Source organism: Equus przewalskii, chromosome 2, assembly GCF_037783145.1.
Source record: "Equus przewalskii isolate Varuska chromosome 2, EquPr2, whole genome shotgun sequence".
In the NCBI taxonomy this organism is placed as follows: domain Eukaryota; kingdom Metazoa; phylum Chordata; class Mammalia; order Perissodactyla; family Equidae; genus Equus; species Equus przewalskii.
Genome location: NC_091832.1, coordinates 586,405 through 604,126, shown reverse-complemented (window position 1 = coordinate 604,126; position 17,722 = coordinate 586,405). Strand labels below are relative to the sequence as shown.

The window sequence follows — 17,722 nt, the reverse complement described above, 5'->3', positions numbered from 1 at the left end:
GGAGTGTCTGTCCTCAGTCCTCTCCTGGGCTCCAGACTGAAGAGCAGGCTGCTCATTAGCTATCTCAACTTGCTGGCCCACGGGCACCTCACGCTTAACTTGTTTTCCCTAAAATAAATTTACTTTTTCTTCTAGTGTTTCTTGTCGTGGTGAAGGTGCTCTTATCAGTTACCCAAACCAAAAACCTTGATATCATACCTTCCGTATGTGTTATTGTTACTTAAATGATGTGCCAAAACTATGTTATTGCCTCTTAGATATCTCTCGGATCCATTACCTTCCTTGGCTCCAGTCATCCTTCCTGGCTTTCCCCCAACTTCTACCCAACCTCACCTAACCACTCCTTGCTCCCTTACCCCTGCCAAACCCATACCCCATCCACCTCTAGTCTTATCTTTAAATGTGGATCTGACATTGCTTATCTATTTGGAACCCTTCAGTAGCGTCCTGTGCCTACAGGAATCAAGTCTGAACTCCCAGGTATGGAATATAAGGCCCACTGTGATCTGGCTGCTCCCTGGCGTTCCAGTCTTACCCTCTGCCACTCCTCTGGTAGAAGGGATCAAAAAAGCAGGGATCCCTTTATTCTCTCTCAACTTTATTCTCTTTCAATTCTTTGTATTTTTTCAGATACTATTTCCTCTGCTCATAATGGCCTTTCCTTAATATGCCTCCCCAATCAACTCCTACGCTTCCATATCATTAGGTTGTAGTATGATCTTTGGCTTAAATAAGATGGCTTCTTTCTTTCTCACATGATGCTACGGAGATCAGAGCTTTCCGTGAGATCCTCCAGGAACCCAGTTGGCTTCTGTGTTGAACTATCCTTAATGGAGGCCGCCCTTGTCTGCATGATCCAAGGTGGCTTTCAGCCAAAGCCTTCTCCCAGGCAGCAGGGTGCACGATGTATGAAGAAACCACCCTCTTCCTCTCGTGGCACATTCCAGGAGCCATCCCTATCTCTACTCCCAACCCTCTGTGCCTCCTGGCTGTCTGGTACACCGTCTATAGAGCGTCTGCACCGGCACCTGCAGTAATGGTGGTGGTGGAGGATGGCTAGTAGAAGTTGCCACAGGAAGAGGAGGAGTATCGTAATTTCCTATTCACACTTTCAGAAGAAATGTGAAGGTTAAGTGGCCTGGCCACGGTCATGTAGCTAACAAGTGAACGGCAAAGCCAGCGTTCGAACCTGGAGCTTGCTTGCTTCAGGGCCCTCCTGCTATGGTGGCTTCCAGCCCAGTCGTGCTTCATGACTATTCTTTCTTTACATGATTGTCTCTCCCACTAGAGTCCAAACTCCTTGAGAAGAAGGACTTATCAGTTTGCCTTTGTCTTTGTAGCGTTTAACATAAGGCTGGGCATATAGTCAGTGATCAGTAAATATTTTAGATATCTGTCTGCATCAGGGTTTCTTTTTTCCTTTTTTGCTGAGGTTGATTCGCCCTGAGCTAATGTCTGTGTCCCTCTTCCTCCGTTTTATATGAGGGTCACCGCCACAGCATGGCTGATGAGTGGTATAGGTCCACACCCAGGATCTGAACCTGCGAACCCAGGCCACCAAAGTGGATCACGCCAAACTTAACCACTAGGCCACAGGGCTGGCCCCCCACATCAGGGTTTCTTAACCTTGGCGCTTGACACTTTGGCCCAAGTAGTTCTTTGTTGTGGGGCTGTCCTGTTGTACACTGTAGGGCATTTAGCACCATCCTTGATATCTACAAACTGGATGCCAGTAGCACACCCCTCTACGCCCCAGTCAGGAAGACCAAAAATGTCTCCAGACATTGCCAGCTGTCCCCTGGGAGGTGAAGAACCACTGATTTACATTAGATAATGGCCAAGATCCTGGAGCAGTGCTCACATCCCACAGAGGCACTTTCAGGATTGGGAAGGCTGCTAGGCCTCAAGGATAATGATGTGTTTTCCCGGCCTCTGCGTGTCTGGAGCAGAGACAGCCCACACTCAGACTGTCTGTGGAGGTGACTGTGATGGTGCGCCTGAGTGTGCCAAGACTTCATGGAGACACCGAGAGGGTCCCTCTGCAGGCAGCTCTCACTGGGCCGTGCAGACCTGCTGTCTGGCCTGGCACCACCGGGCGGAATCTCATTGCCCTAGCCAGAAGTATGCTTTTGTAAGTCTCCTGGCAAAGCAGGGGCTGAGTTCTGTTCCGCAGTCTCCCTTTTCTATTTCCAGATGTCACTGGTGCCGCATGGATCCCAGCAGGAACTCTGCTGGAAACCTAGGGCTCTTATTCCTCACCATCCCCCTTGTCAGATTTCCCCACCATCTAAACAAGTCTGTTATGTCACCCTGGTGGTGGTCACTGCCTGCATGTCGTTTTCACCTGTATTATTCTTGGGCCTGTAGCATGTTGCAAGGAGGAAACTTTGTATGTTATCTCACAAATAAGGTTAACCCTTCCATGCTTGCAGAGCCTTCATTTATGACAAGAGACAGGAATTCAAGAGCCACCATTATAGCTGTGTCACTTTGGGCAACATACTTAGCTCCTTGACCCTTTGGTTGTTTGTCTGCAAAACACAATCACCTCCTTGTTCAGGCCGCCCCCGCAGCGTGCTGTTAAGAGCAGGATCAGGTTATCCATGCAGAAGGCCTTGGCCCGGTGCAATGGTGTGAGGGTCTGTTAGTGCAGTGCTGGCCCCGGAAAGACTACACCCTCATCTGTGGCGCTAGGCTGTGGCTTCAGTCACGGCGGACTCTCTGTCTTTTTCTCCAGTCCCAGGACATAGAAGGTCTTCCAGAAAGATGTGGTGAATGACTGCATGAAGAAAATTGGAAAGTCAGACCCTGTGGTTCATTGTCCCAGTGGGGGCTGGAGAGGGAAGTAGAGGATTATTGTGTGGTTTATGTGTCACTTATATTTGTGACAGATGTTCCAAGCAATCACATTTTTTTTTTTTTGAGGAAGATTAGTACTGAGCTAACATCCGCTGCCAATCCTCCTCTTTTTTTTGCTGAGGAAGACTGGCCTTGAGCTAACATCTGTGCCCATCTTCCTCTACTTTGTATATGGGATGCCTGCCACAGCATGGCTTGACAAGTGGTAGGTAGGCCCACACCCAGGATCCAAACGGTGAGCCCTGGGCTGCTGAGGTGGAGCATGCGAACTTAACCACTGTTCCACTGGCCCAGCCCCCAAGCAATCACAATTTTAAGAATTCACCTGCTGTTTATTAGGGGTTGCAACTCGAGTGCCTACAGAGGCAGTACACCCATAGGACACTGGCAGGTCTGAGACAAGACGGGTGGGGAGGGACCCAGGGCTCTGGGGAGGTCATACCCAGCCTAGAGACATTCATAGTCACGTATTTCAAGTCTCTGCATCAGCGGAACCAAATACGTCTTTGGGCCAATTTAGGTCTTCAGGCAACAATTTGCAACTCCTGATTTACAGAGTACCTAGGATAAACACAGGGACATATGCTGAGCAGATGAAAATGAAATGAGGAGCTCGTAGGCCAGCCGCAGAGATGGGCAGGAAATGAATAAAGAGAGAATGAGAATAGCCAAGAGGTATGGAGAGCTTGGCTGAGCGCTGCTCTGCATCCGTTACAGATGACAACTTGTGTTTCACCTTCACGACAGCCCCGCCTGAGGTGTAGCTGTGATTGCTCCTGTCTCGTAGGTGAGGACAGCGAGACACAGAGAGGTGGCGGAACTTGCCCACAGTTACGGAGCCAGTGGCTGGCCAATAATAAAAGGTTATGCGCTGTGTCCAGTGATAAGCACGCAAGGACACCCCCTTCTAGACCTCATTCCTTCTGCTCCTGCCCTCCTCCAAACAGCAGCCCGAGAGATCTTAGAATGTGACCAAGATCACGTCACTCACGGTCTACCCACTGTTTGTGCAGTGATGACCCCGCTCCTACGAGGCCCTCGCCACCTGGATGTCCCATCCCTGCCAGCTTAGCCCTCCTCGTGCCTGTGCTCATGCAGCCCAGGGCTTTCCAGCCCGTCTCCCCTCTGCCCATGTCTCTCCTTCACATGGAGGGCCCTTCTCATTCCTTAGGCCTCAGCTCCAGTGTTGTCTCCTCAGAGCCTTCCCTGCTCACCTGCCCCAAGATGGCCCCCTGGCTCACTCTCTTCCTTGTCACCTTGCTTACTTCCTCCTGGGCCTGTGTTTTCGTGGCCTGGTGTGTGATGCCCCTGTGGTATGTAGGCACCATGAGTGCAAGGACTTTGTCTTGTTCCCTGCTGCATCCCGTTGCCTGATTTGGTGGCCAGCACAAAGTGGATGCACTGTGAAGAAATACTTGCTGATTGAATGAGGCAGCACTTGGGGGAGACCAGATTCACTGGCAGAGTTGGAGCGATTCTGACTCACCTAGCACCACATAGTTTACCCGTGGCAGAGTCAGGACTTGCACTGATCATGACAGCACCTGCGTGAACCCTGTCGTTGCCTCCCCTGCGCTCAGGTTAGAGTCCCCAGGGCTTGACCTTGGCTGTAGACCTTGACGTCCAGCCTCATCTCCCACAGTTCTCTGCACACCCGCTCCCCCTGCTTCAGCCAAACCGACTTCACCATCCCTCAATCAGGCCACACTCTGATTCCAGCTCTTTCTCAGCTTCTCTTCCCACAGCTGAACCCTCTGCCTCGTGAGCCTCCAAGTTGCAACTTAACGCTCCTTCCGCAGGAGTCCCCCCCAAGCCCCGGGTCTGTGTTAGGTCCCCCTCAAGCGCCCTTCATTGCATTTATCACAGTTGTCACCATAGAGTTATTTTGGTGATTTACTGTCTGATTTCCTGCTTTTCTGCCTAGGCCCCCAAGAATGGCAGCCTCTTCATCTTGTTCATCTCTGTACACCCAGGATCTGCTCGTGGCGTGTTAGGTGGCGAGTGCTGAATAAACCTTTGTCCAGGAAATAGTAAACTAATGGGCTAATGAATGCGTGAATTCCTGAATCTGCTTTTATCCCACCTTATGCCTCCTGGGAGATCTCACCCAGGATAAGATTTTCCCAGCACAGGCTGGCACTGGCTTTTTCTAGATGTCGCCTTTATCTGGTAACAGAGAGAAGTTGAATGACAGGGGAGCAAGGAGCCTTGTGTTTGTCTTGTCACAGCACAGAAAAGGGAAGAACTTTGGCTTTTACTGTTAGAACTAAGACTAAAATTAGCCCTTTGCGGCTGAGCTTTGTTTCCTGCTGTCTGAGACCACTGTCCTTGGGGAAGGGTCAGGAGGACTGGAGAGGAGGCGGGCGTTTACAAGTTGTGGCCGAGCTCTCCCATGATTCCGCCCCACAGGCCCTTGTTTCGCTGACCCCTCGCTAATCAGAACTGGAGAGGCCACATGAGAAACTACAGACGTTGGTTTCCATCTTTGAAGAAGTATCCAGAATCCAGGATGTCATCCTGGGGGCTTTTGTCTCCCTTGTCCTCCATGCCCAGTCTGTCACTGAGTCTCATGACTCCACTGTTTATAGCTTCTAGTTTCCTGACAGCTCTTGGGGGATAGGGAGGGGCTTTGGGGTCCGAGGTGTGTTGTTTCCTGAGGATCACTGTGTTTTAACTTGTATTATGTGTGAAGACATCTGTCATGACCACCAGATTGGTGTTCTTCTGCATTGGTGGTTGGGAGCCCATTCAATACAGATTCAACCAGAAGGGAAAAGTGTTGGGGCAGAGGTAAACCTCCTTTTGCCCTAATAACAGTGATACAAATGCCCACCCCCTGGCGGATAACAGTGCCATGACTGCCCACCCCATGGCGGATAACCGTGGCACCACTGCCCACCCCGTGGCAGAGCTCTCTCCGCAGGCCAGGTGCTCTGCTAAGTACATAGTCGGCCCATTCTCAGTCGTGGTCAGATCTAGATGTAGCTGACAGCTAATTTTCTGGTCTTCTGTCCCTTCTTAAAGCAGGAAGGCACATGAACCCTGGCTCTTTTTAGCTAACAAAGGTATTCGAAACCTAGAACTTCATTGGTTTTTAATCCCACCAACACAGCTACCTCATGGATACACATCTCACTGTGTACACATTACAGGGCTCATAAAATGTTTTGCAACTGATATTCATTGAAGAGGATCCGGAAGAGAAATCACAGCTGCTAATATTAGTGAATAATTTTGGCTGTGCAACTTTGAGTCGATTACTTAGCTTAGTTCTGTTTCCTCTTACCAGGACTGTTGGGAGGCAAAAATCACGTGTCAAAAGTGCCCGACAGGGTGCTGGGCTCCGAGGTGACACCATTTGTTCCTTTGATCGTCCTGGCTGTCCCCTGGTTGGGACACTGCTGTCTCCTTCCTCCCTCACTCTCCAGTGGCCATGCCTCTTTGTCCCGTAGGTCTCCACTTAGATGTCACTTCCCCAAACAGTCCTTCCCTGACCCCTCAGAGTCAAGTCAGCCCCTCTTCTTATATGATTTCATGGGACTCTGCGCTTTCCCCACGTGAGATGATTGTCAGTGTTTATGTAATTATATGGTAAATACCGGCCTCTCTTGCTTCATCCTGAGTTCAGGAGGGTAGATAGCGTAGCTGTCTTATTCCCTTCTGTGATGGGCACAGAATGGGCATACAGATTGACTGTCACCAAGGTCAACATTTGTGATTTTCATGTCATTAAATCCTCTTTGTTTTTGCTTTTTATTGTGGAGAATTCCAAAGGTACATAACAGTAAAGAGAAGAGTATGATGAAATTTCATGTGCCCGTTACGTATAGTGACTGAGAACATACTTGCCCTGCATTCCACTTCCCGAGCAGTGGATCTGGTGACTGCTTTGGGGGAAATGATAGGGAAATACTGAATCCATGTTCACACTGATGTTATAAACGCTCCAGTCTGTGGCTTGCTCTGGAGTTGCTGTCCATGTGCATACATGCATATGTCAGTGATGGCTGTAAGGGACCAGTGTGAGGGTGGGTATTTAACTTAAAATGTTCTGGTTTGGAATTTTTACATAAATGCCACTGAAAACATGAATATTTCAGACTCTTTTCAAACTAGAGTGGTATTAGGCTGGAGGGAACTAACTCCCACTGTTTGAAGGGAATCTGAGTCAGTTTATAGGCTGACAAGAGAATCGTGTGATGATGTGAGAGCTGTCCTTCCCACAGGATCTGTGCATCAGTCAGGGAGAGATCTTAGGGTTGCAGAAGAGGCCATTTAATGTGGAGATTTTCTCTAGAGTTTGATGTGCAGGTTTCAGGAGAAGCGGATAGCACCTGTGTGTGTCTGTGAGCGCTTAAATGCGGCAAGTTAAGTTGAAGAAATATGAGTACTGCTCCTTATAGGTATTGTTTATTGAGGGCCTGCATGCGTCAGTTGCTGTGCCAGGAGGTCCGGTACAGTGTATCTATTCCTCACTGCAAGATTTTAAGTTTGATGTCATTACCCTCACCTTAGATGTGAGAGAATGGAGAGGTGCAGAGCGTTGCCCAAGCCTGATCACATAGCAAGTGGCAAAACTGGAATTTCAACCCAGCTCTGCCTATTTCCAAAGCCAATGCCGTTCCCATAATGCCGCGCAGCATCCTGAAATGTTCTTTCTGTTTGCTTGAGAGAGAAGCACAGTTGGAAACTGATTCACGCCCTCCTTCTTTTCGTGCTACAACCCAGCATGCTTTATGAACTCTGCAGAAGTAGCCAGCTCTAAGATTTAAGCACATCATAGATTTTTTTTAAATGGCTGACACTGGTATTTTTCTGTTTCTGGTTTAGAAAGATTTTTTTTAGAGTCAGATATCTACTCTGACAATATTCTTAAACCCTTACTGAAAGTGCCACGTCCATCCCATTAGCTGTCCTTCCACCAGGCGGCGTTCAGTCCGTATTGGTCCCTCGTGGGCGCCTCACCATGGACGGAAGCCGATGCTTGCATGTGTTTGGCAGCTGTCAGTTAATTGCCTAAATTGTAACTTTTCAATATTAGGAATTCTGTTAAAAAAGAATACCATAATAAATTTGATCTGATTTATTCCAGTTGAGGGGAGAAATAATTAGGAAATGAATATACTTTGACTCACAAATAATAAGTATCCTTTGCCTCACAGATGTTTACCTACTGGGCCACTGACGTGACCCAGCCACCTTTCAAGTTTTGCTTCTTACTACCTCCCAGCACCTACGGTTGTTCAGATTGAACGAGCCCATTCCTTGTGCCCAGGCATGATTCAAAGATTCATTCTTCTGTGTCTTTGTTTATAATGTTTATCATATTTACCATCTTATGAATTTTTAATATCTACCTCATGATCCACTTCTTCCTCAAATTTTTTCCAGCCCTTGACAGCCCAGCCTCATTTTGCCAGTCTGTTGGTTACTCCATAGTTTGTGTTTTCTCGGTGCTACTTATAATGTCTCCCTTCCATCACAGTAATTGATGGGCTCATTTTCTCTCCCCCAGTCGACTGAGGACCAGGACGCATGTTTTATCTTCATGCTCCTGACACTTTGCACAGAACTTGCACTTCATAGCCACTCAATATATTTTATTAAATTGAAATTTAAAAGGAAACTTGTGTGCTTTTAGTTAAATAAGACCATAAATTTGGCACAACTGTCTTCGTGAACTTGAAATTCTCAGACATGCTTTTCCTTAGCGTTGTTCTTTTGTTGAGACCGAAGAGGTCGGCTTTACAGCCAATGAAATGAATCACAGAATCTTTGAACCAGAATAATAACAAGAGTAATGATAAAAACACTAGAAATCACCTGTGCAGCCCATTCCCTTCTCTGTAGGCCAGACAATTCCCCAGCGGATTAAACCGATGGGGCTCCCCTTTCTTCAAGACCCCTTTAAAGAAGACTGTCACATTCTCTTACCAGCTCGTCGCGTCTCCTGGCCCCGTAAGTGAGGCGGCTCTCTCAGCCTGACTCCTCCCTTACTGAAATTTATGGTCATTGCCTTCGTAGAAATGAAAAACAGCTGCTTCCAGCTGAAACTATTTCCCTTCCTAAGATGGTGGTTCCATCATTTCATAGCCTTCTCTTCCCCTGGTGTAATTCTCCCTTCTATCTGACATACCTTTTTGTTCTCTATTTCCAAACCGTTGAATGCTATTCTCTTAATTTATTAGTCTTTTGCCTAAAAAAACTCAGGCTAGGTCTGATTAGTAAGTGATTGTTGATTTCAGGTGTACCTAGAAATATGTCTCACACCATTAAAATACATAGATCCAGCCAGGATGGTGGGCAACTGTGGTACTGTGACCCCCAAGTGATATATGGTAGTATCTTTTTAGGCCTGCCATCAATCATTCCCATCTCATTTTCTCCAGTTGCTTAATTTATTAGACATGATTTATTTCTCATAAACTGCTTTGCAAGGTTCCGTTTGTTTTTTCAGATCTGGTTTATAAATAAGCCTTAAGAATGCTCTCAATTAGAAAAACATGTGATAATTCTAAAGGAGGTTTAAAAAAAGAACATGGCACCCTCTCAATGCACTTTTACCTTTTTGTATGCTTTCTCAATCAGGAAACCCCACAAGCGCCTTCATGGTAGTGATTAAAAAGGATAGCGAGCAGAGCAGGCCACTTCCTTTCCTTATTTAGTTTAGCAAGGGTATTGATTTACACTTGAGCAGAGGCCTCTGGTCCCTTCTATTTGTTGGTTCCTTTGTTTGTTTTTAATATGACTTCATTTAAAAACTCACCACATGGACTGAGTTGCTATGTGAGCGATAGAGCTCCAGTTGGGCACTCAAAACAGACTTTGTAAGCAAGAATACAGTAGGTCTGTATGTACAGGGTAGTAGGTTAAAGAAGACGTCAGTGATAGGTATTTTGTCAACAAACATTGATTAAGCATCTTCTGTGTGTCAGCCTTATTAGGAAGTCAGAGAGGCAGAATGTACGTCTAGTTTACAGTCCAGAGTTGGGGAGGGAAGGAAAACTCAGCAGGCAATCATGATGTAATTGGTGCTATGATAGGGAGCACTGGAAGCAGGGCGGAGGGGTAAATAACACCCCCTTGGATGAACGCCCAAAGGAATTGACATCTGAAGGTGGTTAAGATTTACCAAAGGTGGGAAAGGTCAAGGTGTTTCAGGCAGGGGGAGCTGCATGACAAAGAACACAAGTGAGTGGGAGCGGGACCAATTCAGGAAGCTGCAACTTGTTTCAGCCAGAGAATAGGCGAACCACGGAGAACTTCCTGCTCCACGGAGAACTTCCTGCTCCTTACCCCAGGTTCCCCAGGATGCACATCTTAGGCATGTTTTTCATTTTTCTCTGGTATTTTATTGAGGTTCTAGAACCTCCACAGAGTTAATGTCTCTAGACTTCTGTGCTCCCCTAGAACTTTGTATGTGCCCATATTAAAACTGTGCTTACGTTGTTTTGTGCACTTACCCCCTAAGTCTGTCTTCCCTTCTAACCTCTGATCTCTCCAAGGGAGAAGCTCTAATACTCCCCTCTGTATCTTTGTGTTGCCATGCTTGGTACTGGCAAAATATGTTTATGAATTAATGAGTGACTCCATGAATGGATGGAGTATTCTGAGTGGTCCTGCCCCTAACTTTGCAGAGGGGGCACAGTTTGGGCCCAATATGGGTGTGCAAGTTTCAGATATGAACCAAGAATTTGGTTTTTAACTCAGTTTTATCTTGAGTTGAGCAAGGCTGAGTTGGGTGGCTTCTGTTATTGTTTCATTCAGTTCAGATAATGGTCATCAAATTAGAGCTGAAAACTCATCTCATTTCTCTATAGTGTTCTTAGCATTGTCTCAAAGCAAGGTTGCATTTGAATATTTCTCTTTCATTCGTATTTTCTTTCTCAGAGGTAGCTATGAGGTGATGATCATGATGATATTGATGCTGATGAAAACGAGAACAAAAATAGCTACCTTTTATTGGCATATGCCATGTCCCGGGCACTGTGCTACATGCTTTATGTGAATTCACTCACTTAATGAACTTATAATATAAGAACTATTACTCTCCTTAACAGGTAAAGAAAATGAAGTGCAAGGAGGATCTCTTACCCACTGCGAATGATGCATCACCACGTCACATCCCAAACTTTTGCTCTGTACATGCTCATAATGCCTTCCCCATAGTAGCAGTGAAATCAGGGGACTGGAAGAGTCCTTAGGAAGTCAGCTATTTCATCTTTCATCTGGAGGAAGATCACACTTGCACTGAATGCTTTGGCGCCAGCGCTCTGCCTGAAACATCTCCTCCACCAGCTCTGTCCACCTGGCCAGCTCTTACTCATGTTTCAGGACTCACGGCTCAAACTGCTCCTCTAAAGAGCTTCCTTACTATTCCCAGGTCGAGTTGTCCTCTTCCTCTCCTGTTCCTCTTAAATACCTTACATTTTACCTGTGAAAGCCCCCTGTCATGCAGAGAGAATGTTCCTGGAGGCAGCGTGTAAAGTAGTTAAAGACATGGGCTCTGAAGCTAATTGTTTGGGTTCAATGCTGGCTCTACCCATGGTAGCCAAGTGATCTTAGGGTGCTCTGCTCCCCCAAGAGTCTGTCAATTCCCTGAGGCCAGAGGGATGGTATTTACTACGAACAGCTTAAATGGCTAAGTCACGAAGTTGCCATGTTCTTGACATTAATAGCAAGTCTGAGTGTATCCTCCTTCTGAAGAGCTGACGTACTGTTTCTGCCAGCCAGTTTCTGGATCTTCGTCTTTGAAGAACATTGAAAACTGAGTCTGTTTCTTTGTTGTTGTTTTTCATAGACTTTATTTTTTAGAGCTGTTTTAGGTTCACAGCAAAATTGAGCGGAAGGTACAGAGATTTCCATATTCCTCCTGCCCCTACACGTTCATAGCCCATCACTCCCCGTCCCCCATTATCAACATCGCCCACCAGAGTGGTACGTTTGTTACATTGATGAATCTGTATTGACATCATAATCACCCAAAGCCCGTAGATTCTGTTATGGTTCACTCTTGGTGTTGTGCCTTCTGTGGGTTTGAACAAATGTATGACATGTGCCTACCATTATAGTATCATATGGAGTAGTTCCAGTGCCCTCAAAATCCTCTGTCCTCTGCCTATTCATCCCTTAAGAACCTAGTTTTAAAGCCATTTTTCTGTGTGTTTCTTGTTATTTTCCATTTCCATTTCAATTTTCTATACCTTCCCTTCCTTTTTTTAGAGACAAGATGTCCTGAAAGCTATGAAAAGTCCACGTCTATACTTGTAGTTCACCAACTCTTTCTTTTCATGTTTTCTCTCTTCGCCCTCTTTGCAAGGTCTTAATCTGGCTGTCTCCCCTTTGTGCCAGAGAGAGACTATTCTATGTTAGAACCCTCAGCTCTGAGAGCCAAGTAAGTAGGCAGCTCAGTGGTTGCTGTAACAGTGGACATCGTAACTGAGGGCACTGACGTCACCTTGGCGACCCCCACTTATCCTTATGGCCATCATCATAACGGCGCCCTCAGTCACCTGGAGCACTGTGACTTCTGGCAACAGGAGAACAGGGAGGGAAAGAATTCTCCTAACACTCTGCCGTTTTGCACATGGGAGAATGGCACCATTTCTAGAGACCAAACCAGAATAGGTCGAGTGAGAGAACTGGAACTGTAAGACCTGCTTAATACTCACAGGAGTTATAAGTATGGAATCCCTGCTGATGGTATCACTGAGCAAAATCAGGCACAGCAGTTTAGAAGGTTTATTGTGAGGGAAATCACGATGCCTTTCGAAACCTCTTAGAGTTGTCAACGTCTCATGAAAGATAGCGGTAAAGACTACTTGTTGAGTGCCTGCAGTATGTTGGGCACTGTGCTGAACCATACATAGTATAGTTGTGATTGCTAAGGGAGTTTGTAAAGATCATCCTAGCCAAGAAAAGCTTGGTTTTATAATTTGTTTATATGTTTCTTTATTTTGAAGAGTGTTCTCAAGTTGAGAGGATGTGTGTTGGATGCTCTGGAGTCCAGATACTGATCATAAAGGGGCCTGCTAGCCAAGCAAGACTGGAATACTCTGGGCCAGTTGGCAGGAGCTTTTGAATCTGCCCCTTTCGCGTCCTTTGCCAGGAATCTTGCATTGTTCAAGGCTGCTCTGCCTTAAAAAGACAATGTCTTTTGATACTATAAGCTCTACAAACACCCTGTAATATTTCTTCATTATGCTTACCGTTTATGGTATTTATTTATTAGAAATTGAAGAGAGCTCTTTATGAATTTCTCTCCTCTGCTGTACTCTCGGCTCCATGAGGGAAGAGATGGTGTCTGTGCTTGGTAGATAATAAGAGCTTACTCAGTATTTGTTGAGTGAATGAGGGAGGGAGGAATAAGTAAGTGGCTCTTTTGTTCTTTTCCTCATTTGGGGAAAACATACAGCTGTTGAGTCTGCATGGAGAGGCTCTCGCTGAAATGTGGCCTGCACAATGTTCTCCCCCACCTGCAGCCCTTTGCATGTGTGGCTCTTTCCACCTGGAACCTTCTTCTCTTTCTCTACTGGCACTTGCCTCTGTTTCCACCTCTTCTGCTCCTGCTTCTTCCTCTGCTCGCGTGCAAACTAACCATCCATCTGACTGACACATTCTTTCTTTAGCCATCTCATTGCCTTCAGTCTGGGAACTGGGAACTCTGAATCTCCTGGAAGCCATTTTGTCTTCTTTATGATAATATTTCTACTCTTACTCATTGTGGATGGACTTTCAGCTGAACTCTCAAAAGTCATTAATTTTCACCCCTTGAGGGAGCATCTCATTGTTGTCCCCAGGTCCTTGCCCATGGTTGCATCTCCTGAACATCTTAAGTTTCACCAAAACATCCTCATAGAAAACCTAAGACAGCTCTTTAACTGCTCCCTGGGGCTCTGTGTTTCTTGAGCTCCACATCTGCTTTTATTCTCATATTTTTCTTTCATTAAGAAAAGGAGATAGCAGACAAGATGAACACAGAGAAATCAGACAAAATTATTGGGCTTGTTCACATGGTCTCACCAGCCTTTGCAATGCTTGTAAATATCTTTTCATGCGTGGGCTTGGATAGCATGTAATTAACAAGTGTAAACGTTTAGGTGGTCAGACCAGGGTTTGAACTTCTGCCTTGCTGCTTTCCAATGATATGACCGCACATGAGTTACCCAACCTTTCTGGGCCTCAGAGTCCTTTCATATCAAATGGATATACTGATGACATCCTCACCAGTTTGTTGTGGGAACAGTTGTGTGACCTACGTAGAAGTATTAGGCACGGTGCCTGGCATACAATGGGGCTCAGTAAGCTGTCACTAGTTTCCTTCCCTTTCCCCTTCATTTTCCTCCTTCTCTTATGTTGCCTCTAATTGTCATCATCCTTATTTTTTAGGAGATAGATCTGAATCCATGAGTCCAGGGGCTTCACCAAGATCTTGGAATATTTGGCAGTGACTTCAGGATCTTCTGTTTTTGATTCTTAGATCTCTTTCTCTTGGGGGTGTGGAAAATTCCCTGAACTTGATTATTTATCCAGTTCTTTCATGCTCCATATTGTCATGGCCACTTTTGAGCCATATTATTGGAAGTCTAACTGAAAGGCAATTTAATATCGCCCTGTGTTGCATCATTGCATATATTATTTCGGTCTGTCACGGACCTGTCAGCAAGTCTTGAGGAAGCACAGAGCCAACAACAACAAGCCTGACATCTGACAGCTCGTTAGCAGAAGCTTCTCTGATCGTGCAGTGGTGTTTCTTCAAATATCAGGCCCTCTTGGTCTCTCTGTTCATACCATTAGCGGTCTAGTCCAAGTCATACCTCCCCGCAAGCTGTATCTTCAGTGCTGGTCATTCAGTCTGTTGCATGGTTTGGAAAAACAGAGCCATTGTAGGCCTGTGATGTACTGAAGGCTGCAGCCAGGAATATCTTGGTAACTTATCACCACTCTCAGCTCTAATTATTCTGTTACTCACTGACTTGTTCGATTGACACTCTCCAGGTTCTGCCTTCCCCAAGCAGAGAACAAAAGGTTTCCCTTGAAAGTGGGGCCTGGCAGTGTCAATAGAGTGAGTTGCACATGAATAATGCGGCAGTGCCAACTGCATGTTGATAAAGTCTTGTTGGAGAAATACATGATAACGATCAGGCCCCTGGAACTCAGCGGGTGTGTACCTTTGGTGCCTTGCTCTGGGTCAAAGCAGGAAAGTCAAAAGTTCTTGTTCTCGTGAAGGCTGCTTCATGGTCTCAGGAGTTTGGCTGGAATCTTGGTGACACTTTCCCTTTGTTTCTCTCAGAGTTTGGAGCCTTGTACCTGCCTAGAAAAGCTCTGATACGTGGATGGTGGGCCCACTATTTTCTGAATTAATGCTTTTTAAAAAAATAGAGATGATGGTGATAGTGATGATTATAGCAGTTACCACTTATTGATCATTAAAAATGAGCTTTACTCATATTTTATGAGTTTAATGCTCCTAACACTCGAGGGATCTGGCTGATGTTTTCTTTCTCTACCCTCAACCTCCCAACTAGCCTTCGGTCTTTTCTTTTGTCTGGTCATATTCCCCCAAAACAAATCTTCAGCGGATAAACCTGGCAGCCAGAGCCGTGGGGTTGAGTTGGGGACAGGATCTTAAGGGCTGACCTGCACAGAGGCAGGCCGGACTTTACCTCTCTGTTCTCGTCAGGATGGCCCTCCCCTTAGCTGGCCCTGTGCCCTCCTCTGTCTGAGGGTGAACCTTAGCCTTCTTTCAGGGTGTGGGAAAGTGTACCCCGGGTGCTCATAGTGAAGGCACATGAGGGTCTAATTACTTTCTACACCACCAAAGGTGACTTTCCACCATCTTGCTGTTTTTAGCCCCACTTTTATTCCTTATTCGGGGGTACGTGGTGCCATTACTTCCTGACCTTTTCTGAGTCCCTGCAGAGTAATCATTGTGCTTCCGGGTTTTCCCCATGACTGCTTAGGTTTTATCTTTCTCAAGTTAGTATTTGAGTTACTTCTTATCCATCAGTGTTTTCTGGCTTTCAGATTTTTGTTGCTGCCATACTCTATCCTGTTCCCTTTGTCATTGTGGGTTTTTGCCTTGTTGAATATTCTTATATTGCCACCTTACTGGAATGTTTAAAAGGAGCAGAGGTCAACACGTGTAGTCAACCTGGCATCTGTAACGGGAAGTCTCTGTTTTTGCATTTTTCAAAAAGGGAAGAAGATTTGTTAGAGGTTTGGCGTGTTTTTGTGTCTGGGGAAGTAAGTGATGGGAGGCATGTGAGAGCAGCAAAATGCATTTTCAAAAAGCTGTCCTCGTTCTGTTCAGATGGCCAGTCTGTGTGCGGGACCCCTTGCCCTGCTGCCCAAGGACACTCCAGGATCTAACTTTGTCTCCTCCAAGGCCTGTGCAGAGAGCAATAGCTGAAGGTCTGGGCCTTGTGATACGAACAATTAAAAAGTGATTAGGAGCCTGAAAGCTTCCTTCTGTAACTGACATCCTGGGGTTCTCTTTCATTTACTTGGTCAACATGCATTGAACTGTCAAAATTCGGCTGGTCCTGGGAGTTGACGTGATGAATGAGGCAGATATGGTCCCTGCTTTGGGGGGTCATGGTCAAGCCTGACACACTGAAATTCACACAAGGTCAGATGGAGAGTCAGGAAAAGAAACAAAATAAAATAATTCACTGGTCTTCTGTGCTCATGTGCTCTTTCCTGAAATAGTATAGCGTAGAGCAAGCCCCACAGTTCTGGACTCCTCCATTCTGTCAGATCCTTTAATCAACATGGGCCGCTGAATTTCAGACAAAGCTGTGTAAAAAACGAGGGTGACCGTAGGTGGCCACATCCAAGTATACCATCATGAATCCTTGATTTCATGTATGGTTTTTGTGCTTCTTGTTTGTTAGTTCTGAGCTAAACAAAGAAAAAGAAATCTAACCTTAGATGCTGGCCCTGTGGCCGAGTGGTAAAGTTCGCACGCTCCACTTTGACAGCCCTGGATTTCACTGGTTCGGATCCTGGGCATGGACATGGCACCGCTCATCAAGCCGTGCTGAGGCGGCGTCCCACATGCCACAACCAGAGGGATCAACAACTACAATATACAGCTATGTACCGGGGGTCCTCTGGGAGAAGAAGGGGGAAAAAAAGAAACATAACTGGGATCAAGTTGCCATTCTAACACAGTATGATTTCTTCTTTAACCCACAAGTCTTCTTGGTGAATTGACCCTTTTATCGTTATATAACGTACCTCTTCATCCCTGGTGATGTTTAGCGTTCTGAAGTCTACCTTCTGATATTCGTGTAGCCACTTCTGCTTTTTCATTATTGGATTAGCATGGGATGTCTTTTTCTACCCTTTTTTTCTTTAACATCTCTTGTGTCTTTATATTTAAAGTAAGTTTCTTGTAGACAGCATATAGTTGGATTTTATTTTTTATTTTTATCCAGCCCAATGATTTCTGCCCTAGCATTGGCATTTTTAGGCCATTTACATTTAATGGTTAGGTTTTAATCTACCATCTTACTATTTCATTTTTATTTGTTCTATGTATTCTATGTAATTTTTCCCTTTTCCTGCCTTCTTCCATATTACTGAAATATTTTTTAGTATTCCATTTTATCTCCCAAATTGGTTTATTAATTGTATTTATTTTTTACTGATTCCCCTAGGATTTATAATATGAATCTTATATTTATCACAGTTTACCTTAAAATAATTTTATACCACATCACATATAATGCACTTTCATATTTCCCTCTCATTTGCGCTATTGTGGTCATATGTTTTGTTTCTATGTAAACCCCAGAACACATTGATTTTTTTCTAAATTATACTTTAAAGGTAAAAATTTAAAGTCAATTTTCTTTTC

The 17,722-nt window shown here is 45.4% G+C and overlaps 1 protein-coding gene across 30 annotated transcripts in view; it reads left to right on the top strand.

Annotated features, from left to right (window-relative positions):
- The window catches only part of FGGY (FGGY carbohydrate kinase domain containing), a 377,677-nt gene that overhangs the window by 116,194 nt on the left and 243,761 nt on the right, over positions 1 to 17,722 (top strand). Inside the window, exon 1 of one of the 30 annotated variants that reach the window (XM_070591835.1) lies at positions 12,266 to 12,508. The exons of the other annotated variants lie outside the window; for them this stretch is intronic. The gene's annotated coding sequence lies outside the window, so the exon portion shown is untranslated. Of the gene's footprint in view, positions 1 to 12,265; positions 12,509 to 17,722 lie in introns of those variants that run through there. 30 annotated transcript variants of the gene reach the window in all.